Source organism: Triticum dicoccoides, chromosome 4A, assembly GCF_002162155.2.
Source record: "Triticum dicoccoides isolate Atlit2015 ecotype Zavitan chromosome 4A, WEW_v2.0, whole genome shotgun sequence".
In the NCBI taxonomy this organism is placed as follows: Eukaryota; Viridiplantae; Streptophyta; class Magnoliopsida; order Poales; family Poaceae; genus Triticum; species Triticum dicoccoides.
The window spans coordinates 310,511,073-310,523,329 of NC_041386.1; the positions used below are offsets into that span (position 1 = coordinate 310,511,073).

At 39.9% G+C, this 12,257-nt stretch overlaps 1 long non-coding RNA gene across 1 annotated transcript; it reads left to right on the forward strand.

Annotated features, from left to right (window-relative positions):
- Positions 1 to 10,465: 10,465 nt before the first annotated feature.
- On the forward strand, positions 10,466 to 11,961 carry LOC119288892. The gene is made up of 3 exons (XR_005141335.1): positions 10,466 to 10,632; positions 10,733 to 11,130; positions 11,894 to 11,961. It is a non-coding gene; the product is annotated as an uncharacterized LOC119288892 (long non-coding RNA).
- Positions 11,962 to 12,257: the final 296 nt, after the last annotated feature.

Here is a 12,257-nt window from a genome sequence, read left to right on the forward strand (position 1 = left end):
CAACAACGGCAACAACAACAACAACAACGGCAACAACAAACGACAACAACAACAACAACGACAACAACAACAACAACAACAACAACAACAACAACAACAACAACAACAACAACAACAACAACAACAACAACACCACCAGGTACGAGATCATGAGCATCTCCCTAAACTAAAATTGAATATTCCACCATTTGAGGGTAGATACGTTCCTGATATATATCTTACTTGGGAGTTAGAAACCGAACAACATTTTACATGTTTAGAATATCCTAAGGAGAGACGTGTTGCTGCTGCACTTTGTGCTTTCACTAGTTTTGCTTGTGTGTGGTGGTCTGAACATCGTAGATTATATTCGAATAATATTCCAACTATTTGGGCTGCTTTGAAAACTACTATGCGTACTCATTGGGTTCCACCATATTATCAACGTGAATCACTTCAAAAATTGCGGCGTTTAAGACAAGGAAAAATTATGTAGAGGAATATTATCAGGAATTACAAATAGGCATGATTAGATGTGGAATTGTTGAGGATAATGAATCTATGCTTACACATTTTATGGGTGGATTAAATAGAGAGATTCAGACCATTCTAGAGTATAAGGAGTATAATAATATCACTCATTTATTCCATCTTGCTTGTAAAGCTGAACGTGAAGTGCAGGATCAACAGTCATTGACACGAACTAACTATTCTGCAGGTTGACCTTCCTCATGCACACCGCGTGCATCCTCTACTTCCACACATTCTACTACATGTGCACCTCCATCTGCTGCCACCGCCAACCATGATACAAGAAAGCAGGCACAACCACCACTATCTGCCAAGAGCACACCTTCTGGCTCTACACAGAGTTCTTCTTCATCCATGGCATCAACAGGGCAAACACATGATATTATTTGTCGTCGTTGCAAGGGTGGAGGTCATTATGCGAGACAATTCCCATCTAAGTGTGTGATGATTGTTACTGAGGATGGTGGGTATGAGTCTGCTAGTGATTATGATGAGGAGACTTTGGCTATTATTACAAGTGAAGAACACGATGGAGATGATTCTGATCATGAGACGCAATACATGGCTCCTGAAGATGCTGAGAGGTATGAATGTGTAGTTGCTCAACATGTTTTGAGTGTGCGGGTTACACAAGTTGAGCAAAATCAGAGGCATAATTTGTTCCATACAAAGGGAGTTGTGAAGGAACGTTCTGTTCGCGTCATCATAGATGGAGGGAGCTGCAACAACTTGGTTAGCATGGAGATGGTGGAGAAGCTATCTCTCACCACAAGACCACATCGACATCCTTACTACATCCAATGGTTCAACAACAGCGGCAAGGTTAAGGTAACACGTACTGTTCCTGTGCATTTTAGTATCTCTACATATGTTGATTATGTTGATTGTGATGTGGTACTTATGCAAGCATGTTCCTTATTACTTGGTATGGTAGACCATGGAAATTTAATAAAAAAATCTATACACCATGGTAGAAACAATCAGTATACTCTTGTTCATAAGGACAAAAACATTACTTTGCTTCCTATGACTCCTGATTCCATTTTGAAAGATGATATTAATAGAGCTAATAAAGCAAAACAGGAGAAACATAAGAGTGAAAATCAGATTGTGGCAAAAGAATTTGAGCAACAAATGAAGGCTAATAATAAACCATCTAGTGGTTCTTCTGAAATTAAATTGAAAAGTGCATGTTTACTTGCCACCAAATCTGATATTGATGATCTACATTTCAGCAAATCTGTTTGCTATGCTTTTGTGTGCAAAGAGGCGTTATTTTCTTTTGAGGATGTACCTTCCTCTTTGCCTACTACTGTCACTAACATTTTGCAGGAGTTCCCTGACGTCTTTCCACAAGACGTGCCACCGGGATTACGACCTATTCGAGGGATTGAGCATCAGATTGACTTAACTCCTGGTGCTTCGCTACCCAACCATGCACCATACCGTACCAATCCAGAGGAGACGAAGGATATTATGCGTCATGTCCAGGAGCTACTCGACAAAGGTTATATTCGTGAATACCTTAGTCCTTGTGTTGTTCCTATTATTCTAGTGCTGACAAGGATGGTACATCGTGTATGTGTGTTTATTGTAGAGGCATCAATAATATTACTATTTGTTATCGTCATCCTATTCCTAGGCTAGATGATATGCTTGATGAATTGAGTGGCTCTATAATATTCTCCAAAGTTGATTTGCGTAGTGGATACCATCAAATTCGTATGAAATTGGGAGATGAATGGAAAACTGCATTTAAAACTAAGTTGGGTTTATATGAGTGGTTAGTCATGCCTTTTGGGTTAACTAATGCACCTAGTACTTTCATGACATTAATGAACGAAGTTTTACATGCTTTCATTGGACGATTTGTGGTAGTCTATTTTGATGATATACTGATTTATAGTAAACCTTTGGAGGAACATTTGGAACATTTACGTGCTGTTTTTATTGCTCTACATGATGCATGTTTGTTTGGTAACCTTGGAAAGTGCACCTTTTGCACCGACCGAGTATATTTTCTTGGCTATGTTGTTACTCCATCGGGAATTGAAGTTGATAAAGTCAAGATTGAAGCTATTGAGAGTTGGCCGCTGCCCAAAATGGTCACACAAGTGAGAAGTTTCCTTGGCCTCGCCGGTTTCTATAGGCATTTTGTGAGAGATTTCACCACCATTGCTGCACCTCTCAACGAGCTTACGAAAAAGGATGTGCCTTTTGTTTGGGGTACCGCACAGGAAGAAGCCCTCACTGTATTGAAAGATAAGTTGACACATGCTCCTTTACTCCAACTTCCTGATTTTAATAAGACTTTTGAGCTTGAATGTGATGCTAGTGGAATTGGATCAGGAGGTGTGTTATTACAAGATGGCAAACCTGTTGCATACTTTTCTAAAAAATTGAGCGGGCCTAGTCTAAACTATTCTACTTATGACAAAGAATTATATGCTCTTGTTCGGACCTTAGAAACATGGCAACATTATTTATGGCCCAAGGAATTTGTTATACATTTTGATCATTAATCTTTGAAACACATTAAAAGTCAATCAAAAATGAACCGTAGACATGCTAAATGGGTTGAATTCATTGAGACTTTCCCTTATGTCATTAAACACAAGAAGGGTAAAGAAAATGTTGTTGTTGATGCATTGTATTGTCGTTATACTATGCTTTCACAACTTGACTTTAAAATATTTGGTTTGGAGACCATCAAAGATCAATATGTGCATGATGCTGAATTTAAAGATGTATTGCAGAATTGTAATGAAGGTAGATGATCAAAGATCAATATTTGGTTTGGAGACCATCAAAGATCAACAAGTTCGTTGTTAATGATGGATTTGTGTTTCGTGCTAACAAGCTATGCATTCCAGCTAGCTTCGTTCGTCTTTTGTTGTTGCAGGAGGCGCATGGAGGAGGATTAATGGGACACTTTGGCGTGAAGAAGACGTAGCATATACTTGCTACACATTTCTTTTGGCAAAAGATGAGATGGGATGTTGAGCGTTTTGTTGCTCACTGCACTACATGTCAAAAAGCTAAGTAACAACTCAATCCTCATGGTTTATATATGTCTTTGCCTGTACCTAGTGTTCCTTGGGAGGATATATCAATGGAATTTGTTTTAGGTTTACCTCGGACAAAGAAGGGGAGGGATAGCATATTTTTTGTCGTGGATAGGTTCTCGAAAATGGCACACTTTATACCATGCCATAAAGCAATGATGATGTTAATGTTGCTGATTTGTTCTTTCGTGAAATTATTCGCTTGCATGGTGTGCCAAATACTATTGTTTTAGATTGTGATACTAAATTTCTTAGCTACTTTTGGAGATGTTTATGGGCTAAGTTGAGGACTAAACTGCTTTTTAGTACTACATGTCATCCCCAAACTGATGGACAAACTGAAGTAGTCAATAGAACATTGTCTACCATGCTTAGGGCTGTTTTGAAGAATAAAAAGAAAATGTGGGAACAATGCTTGCCTCATATTGAATTTGCTTATAATCGGTTGCTGCATTCTACTACTAAGATGTGCCCTTTTGAAATTGTGTATGGTTTCCTACCAGCCCTTAGGGCGTCGTTTAGACTTTGGGTTTTGTTTAGATTAAAAGTTCGCCATAGATGCAACTTCGCGTACTTCGTTTGTGTTCAACGACCAGACAAAGGCGTCACAGAAACCCACCTTGATCAATAAAGCTTTCATCTTATATTCACAATATCTAGATTGCAATCTTAGTTTCCTGCTTTTTCTTTGTTTGCTTGCAGGAAATAGACTTTCGTGGTCAGGTTAATCATGCTCCGCGCGTGGTCAGAAACCTCTCGGAGTTGGTTTAGCGATAGCTAAGGCGCGACGTCCTCGCACGTTCATAGTCGGATCGTCAAAGTCGACTTCCACCAAAGCGATATCCATCATTTCATCGACAGACGGGACACCTTTGCCTCTATGATTGTGTGATTGAAGTTTTCATGTTTTGGGTGATATGTCGATATGAGGAGAATAAGGAGTGACAAGATCCTAAGCTTGGGGATGCCCAAGGCACCCCAAGTTAATATCTAAGGAATATCCAAGCAACTAAGCTTGGGGATGCCCCGGAAGGCATCCCCTCTTTCGTCTCCAACATTATCGGTGACCTCACTTGGAGCTATGTTTTCATTGATCACATGATATGAGTTTTACTTGGAGCGTCATTTTATTTTGTTAGGATTTGTTGCCTTTATTTAGAATACTGTTTTGCATCTTTCATTTCAATAAAAGTGGCAATAATTGCCTTTGCCATGCTTATTTTGCAAGTATACATGTTGCTGTTTGAAAACAGAAAGTTTACCGTTGTTGCAAAAAATCCCTAGAAAAGTCAGAATGTGATAAAATGTTGAATTTTTTTGAAAAATGAGCTCTGATAAATTTTCTATAGTGTGGCAAATTTTCATAACTTTTGGAGTTAGCGAAGTATTGATACTCTTGCATTCTTTACAGACTATACTGTTTTGGTAGATTGCTGTTATGTTTACTTGTTTAATGATTCTATTTGAGGATAGGAGTATTAAATATGCGGAGGCATTTAGTGTGCAATGTCAAATAACAATTTTAGTGATTTTCTACAGTGGAGAATGATAAGGTTTTTGCATTGGTTTATACTAACTTATCTCACGACTCCTTGTTGAGTTTTGTGTGGATGATGTTTTAAAGATTTAGGAAAACCGTGATATGAGAAGAATTAAGGAGACACAAGAGCTCAAGCTTGGGGATTCTCAAGGCACCCCAAGATAATATTTTAAGAAGTCTCAAGCATCTAAGCTTGGGGATGCCCCGGTAGGCATCCCACCTTCTTCTTTAACAATTATTGGTTAGTATTAGTTGAGCCTAAGTTTTTGCTTCTTCGCATGAGTTGTGCTATTCTTAGAATGTCATTTTATTTTCATTTTGCTTGCTGTTTTAATAAAATACTTAGATCTAAAAGTTTTTAAATAAAATAGAGTCCTAAAATAGTTGCCAGGGAGGCTAGGTAAGCGACATTCACATCCCTTCAACGAAGCTCTTTTCTATGGAATTACTCTAGTGCTTCACTTATATCTTTTTGAGCACGGGGTGCTTTAGTATTTTTGAAGAAATTCTCTCTTGCTTCACTTAAATTAATTTGAGAGAAAGAAATATTATGCTCATGATCTTCACTTATATCTTTTTGGAGTAGCTTGTCATTTACTCTTGTTCTTCACTTATATCCTATGAGTAAATTGTTGAATGAATTGGATATCATGAAGTTGAAATTATATCATGCCAAGTGGTGGCTTCACATTGGGTTTAGAAGTGAAATCTTTTGAAGCTTGACAATCACAATATTGGTCATGCAACAAATTCATGAATAATTAGTATAAGGAAGATAACTTTCACATGCAAATACACTATCTTGGAAATATTTTGTGATTGTGAGCCCCATCAAAATATTATATGCCAAAATTGTTGACGTTGGCCAAGGAAGACAACGTAATGGTATATGTTTGTTCATATTCACATAGAAGTTATATTGTCATATGTCCTTCAACATGTGGTGCTTGCCCCCCATCTTTGCTAGCCAAAAAATTTGCACCAAGTAGAGATAATACTTGTGCATCAAAAAAACCCTTAAACCCAAATCTTATCTTCAAGAATCTACCATACCTACCTAAGGATTGAGAAATATCCTTCAAGTAAGTTGTCATCGGTGCAATAAGGTAATAAAAATTGCTTCTAAAAGTGTTAGATCATTTAGTGTAAGAGAAAATTGAGCGTTATAGGAACTTGTGATGGCAAAGAATAAAAGTGACAGACTGCATAATAAAGGTTGCTATCACGGGGCAATATAACGTGATGTTCTTTTGCACTAAGGGCTTGAGCATACAAATAAATAAGTGCATGTCAACCTCTGCTTCCCTCAGCGAAGGGCCTATCTTTTATTTTTCAGTATTAACTTTTATGCAAAGAGTCAAAGTTTTTCTCTCTATTCCTTTTTATTTTTCTCTTTTGGCAAGCATCATGTGGTGAGGAAAGATATAGGCACATATATCCAGTTGTACATGGGTAGCATGAGTTATTATTGTTGATATCACCCTTGAGGTGAATACATTGGGAGGCAAAACAATAAGCCCCTATCTTTCTATGTGTCTAGTTGAAACGTTTTGCTCATGTGTTTGCGGTGAGTGTTAGCAATCATAGAAGACTATATGATGGTTGAGTATGTGGAGCTCTTACTTAAATTCTGTTGAATAGGTAGAAATGCAATTGCTTGGTGACTAAGAACATAGGTTGTTGAGTTTCAAAAGAATTCATTGTTTGAACCTTAACATGTGAATTGGTTGCAGCTTTAACATGAGAAATTCTATGAGAAAGAATTGCTGTTATGATGCTAGGAAAAGTGATTGAAATTGTCATTGATCAAACTTGTGCACTTTGTTAGCATTCACACTTCATAAATTATTTCTTTTATCATTTAACTACCTGAGGACGAGTAGGAATTAAGCTTGGGATGCTGATACGTCTCCAACGTATCTATAATTTATGAAGTATTCTTGCTGTTATATTATCATCTTGGATGTTTCACAATCATTTTTTGGGACTAACCTATTGAGCCAGTGCCCAGTGCCAGTTGCTGTTTTTTGCTTGTTTTTTTCATCACAGGAAATCAATATCAAACGGAGTCCAAACACCGCGAAACTTTTTGTGGATTTTTTATGGACCAGAAGACCACCAGTGGGCCAGAGCAGCACTTGGGGGGTGCCCCGAGGCAGTCACAACCCACCAAGGCGCGCCTGGTTGTGCCCACCTCGGTGGCCTCCCGCATTGATAAAGGCAAATGTGTCCCATCTTTCGGTGAGATGGTAGCAATCATTTTGGAGGAAGTCGACTTTGACGATCCGACTACGAACATGCGAGGACGTCGCGCCTTAGCAATATCTAAACCAACTCCGAGAGGTTACTGACCACGCCGGAGCACGATCAACCTGACCATGAAGGTCTATTTCCTACAAGCAAATGAAGAACAAGCAAGAAACTAAGATTGCAATCTGGATATTGCGAATATAAAAGGAAAGCTTTATTGATCAAAGGTGGGGTTCTATGACGCCTTTGTCTGGTCGTTGAACACAAACGAAGTACGCGAAGTTGCAGCTATGGAGAACTTTAATCTAAACAAAACCCAAAGTCTAAATGATGCCCTAAGGGTTGTATATATGGAGGAGAGAGGGGGGAATTTCGTGGCCCTCCGAAACCAACCCTAACTCTTGTTTCCCCACATATACGGACTCTAAAAACTGCCTATAATTAAGTATTTTGAAATTACATGGGCCTGGCCCAAAAATAAGGTGACGCAGCACCTAGAATAGCCTCTGGACGAAATTTATGAAGTGGCATCTTGTATATTTCGTCCAAGGCTTCATGCACTCATTATGGTGGCTTCAAAGTCCTGGAAGCATCACTTGTTACTCTTGAACTTGCGCATGCCATCATCTCCATGCTTGAACTTGCTCCAAGGTTCATCTTTCTTGTCCAAGCTAGGCCCTTCATTTGTAAGCAAAACAAATGTATCCAATTTAGCCAGCATCATATTCTCATGAATATTAGAATCGTTATCAAGAAACGAAAGTACCTGATAATTCAATTGGCGTGTGCGAGCTCTAGTAATTGGTCCAGTATGTATAGCAGCAGGGGTTGTGGGTGTAACAATGGTATTGATGTCTTCATCACGCACCCCCTCTTCGCCCTATAAATTCCCAAATATTCCAAAAACCCTGAGGGTAACCCTAGATCAGAAGTTCAGCCTCCGCATGCCTCTGTAGCCACCGAAAACCTATCTAGACCCCATTTCGGCACCCTGTCGGAGGGGGGAATCATCTCCGGTGGACATCTTCATCATCCCGGCGCCCACCATGATGAGGAGAGGGTAGTCCACCCTTGGGGATGAGTGTTTGTACCAGTAGCTATGTGTTTAATCTCTCTCGCTCTCTCCCGTGTTCTTGAGATGTCACGATCTTGATGTATCGCAGGCTTTGTTAATATAGTTGGATCACATGATGTTTTCCCCTCTCTATCTTGTGATGAATTGAGTTTTCCCTTTGAGATTTTGTTTTATCGGATTGAATACCTTTTTGTATTCGAGAACACTTTATGTATGTCTTGCATATGAATACTCGTGGTGACAATGGGGTATCATGTTGATTCACTTGAGTATGTGGTTTGTCAATCAACTTGTGGATTCCCGCGGTGACATTGGGGTAATCTATGCACATGGGTTCATGCACGTTCTCGTCTTTTGTTTCTTCGGTAGAAATCTTGGGGCACTCTTTGAAGTTCTTTGTGTTGGATTGAGTATTATGAATCTGAAATTATTTGGTGTTATTTTAGTACGAACTCTTGGATAGATCGATCGGAAAGAATAGCTTCGAGGTGGTTTTGTACCCTACAAACGATTTCTTCTTATGTTCTCCGCTAGATAGAAACTTTGGAGTGATTCTTCATTGCACGTTGAGGGATGATTCTATGATCCAATTATATTAGCATTGTTGAGAGATTGCACTAGTGAAAGTACGGACCCTAGGCCTCATTTTCAAGCATTGCAATACCGTTTTGTGCCCGTTTTCTATTTGCTACCTTGCTGTTTTTATTTATCCATATTATAAAAATATATTTCTACCATCCATATTGCACTTTTATCACCATCTCTTCGCCGAACTAGTGCACCTACACAATTTGCCATTGTATTAGGTGTGTTGGGGACACAAGAGATTATTTAATTGCAGGGTTGTTTGAGAGATACCATCTTCATCCTACGCCTCCCACGGATTGATAAACCTTAGGTCATCCACTTGAGGGAAAATTGCTACTGTCCTATAAAACTCTGCGCTTGGAGGCCCAACACGAGTTTACAAGAATAAAGTTGCGTAGTAGACATCACCCTTCAGGCCGCAAGCGCGGGAAAATGATTGCCACCCCCGGGTTGGGTAGACGTAGCATGAGGGGATGACCTCGACCTCTGACCACGAAGACTGCTTGCAGCTGCCGTCAGGCTGCAGCCATAGCCCGACGGGTCCTCCTACCGGCAGCTCCTTCACGAAGGAGCATGGGAGCTGGATCCAAGTGCACGACGAATGTAACATCCCAAAATTCTAAAATTTGGAATGTTAATTATTTAAATAGGAGTAATTCAAAACTTGCTTGTTTTGCTTGTTGTTAGTTAATTTTGACTAGGATTTGGAACTTGTGGTGTTAAAATGAATATACAAATGAGAGGGAATCTAAGGACTTTTCCGAATATTCATTTGGATTTTATTTTGAATTGTGAGAATATTCAAAAGTATTCTAACTTGGATACGAGAGAGGATGACATGACTTCCTCAAATAATAATGTTGATGAACAATGGAATATTCTCTTATTTGGAATTTTGTTTATATTCAAAACAATCCAACTAAAAACGAAAATCAATTGAGAGAAGGTAATATGACTCCTTCAAGGTTGAAAAGAGTTGGGAGTTGCTTCATTAATTTTTGATATTTGTCGGAGTTCAAAAATATTTCGTGGAACATTTTATAAGTGTCAAATTAAAGTTTATGAAAATATTGTATGTTTTTTCTATAAGTATTTTGGACTGGAAAATGTTCATTATGTTGTATGTAACTATATTTGTTTTTTGGATGTTCTGGTATTATTTATAAAATGTTTTGGAGCAAAAATCGTTTCTATAAAGAAAAAAAACCTAGACCTATTTCTACTCGAGTCCAACTCGCCCAGTCGCTACCCAGCGCTCACGCAGCAACGCGCAGCGCAGCAGCCTAACAGGACTAGCAGGCCGGCCCAATAGCCGACGCCCCATCAGCTGCTGACGTCATCCTACTCGGCCACCTGTCGGTTTCCCTCCACCCCCTCTGCGTATGACATGTAGGACCCGCACTTCTCCTACATCCCGCTCGTCCTCCTCCTCCTACACGTCAACACTGCCGCTGCAGGGTCAGACCACACTCGATTCGCCCGATCCCTAACCCCCTCCATCAAATCCGTGGGCATAGATCGACTCCTCTTGATCCCCTTGTCCAATTCCCTCACTCCCCTCGCAGAACCGAGCTCGAGGAGATCTGCCGCCATGCCCGACGCCGGTGAGAAATTCGGTGACTCCTGCACTCCCGGGGCCTTCCCTTTTGATCTCGATGGTTCTTTGTGTTCTCCTATCTCTCCCTCACATCTTTTCTCATGCAGGGGCATGCTAGAAGGAGAGCCTCGACCTCGACCGAAGCAATAGCCCGCCCTTGACTTCAACCGCTCGTCGCCATTGCTACATGACGCACCGGAGCGCCCTAGTGACACCACCGAACTCCACAGGGACAACCTCATTCCCCAGCAGCTTCACCGATCCCTTATGGCCACCATGAGCACCACCCGTCGTTGCCCGCACTTCTCACCGCATCGAGATGCCCTAGAGAACCTCGAAGAGCGCCAGCTCAGAACCGTGCAGCTCCAAAGCATCCCGGAGCACCACCGCAGTCCCGGCGGCAGCTGTTCCCATCGTCACCTCAAACGTGCGCTGGACCCTCCCAGCACCCCTCTTCACTAGAAGATCACCGGAGCACTGCCGCTGCAGTTTTCCTCTGTTTAAGGTTAGCACGCCACACATAGGACATTTTTTGACAAATCATGGACTGCCACATGGCACCCGCACAGCACAGCATCAGCATCTTCAAAACACTGCCACAGTAGAGTTTTCGCCACATTCATATCAATTTTCGTTTAGCTAACTTGAGATCTGTAAAACCAAATCGAGTGATTCTTTTCCTACATGTCTATATTGATCTCTATCTAGTAGAATCATTTTTTTACTCCCAAACTTTTCAAATTGAGCAATTCAAATTTGAATTCGAAACTTCATTTGACCTTATCTTACAACCCGTATATCGAATTTGAATGATTCCTTTTGCCCGTGAAACCCTTGTACCAAATACTTGCTGATCACATCTTGTGTACTCTATATTCAAATAATTCTTGAACTGTTTTGAATTCAAATTCAACCCACACTTCATCTCGCTATAACTTGTGTTGTAGTATTTCTTTTCAATTAATTCTTTCGCCAAATGAGTCCATATGGCATATGCAATATGTCAAACAACTTGCATGTTGTTCTTCAAATACTTTTGACCTTGTTCTATATTATCTCAGGCATAAGCTTTTATAGCAATATCTCTCTCTGTATTAACTCTTGTGAGTTGATCCTTCTACCTTCACCTTCTAGCACCATCGAGAACCTATATCATATAATAGGCCTAGTCATGTTGTTCTTGTTCAACCTTGTCATATTTGTTTTGTTGTTCTTTTGGTTCTTCTATATGGCATGGTTATTGATTTGAGTTCTTTCTTTAACGATAGATTGCTCAGAGCGTGACGAGTAGAATTATCAGGATTATGAGTGCGACGATCTTCACCAAATATACCAGGCAAGTTACACCTTGATCATGCTTCATCCTATTTTTTCATTAATGTAGTATATATATCACATTACTATATTATGCATGTGTAGGAATATTATGGTAGTATGATATTGCTATTGAGTTTCAGCTTAGTATGGCCTTATTGTAGATTGTGGTAGTGTGTTCTTGCTATGTTATGTAGATGGGGATTGGTTCGTGTATACATTGAGCTTATGTGAGGATTATATATATAATTAACTAAGTAGTAATTAATGATATAATTCACCTGTGGGCGGAACTGGTATTGATGGGTGGTTTCAAGA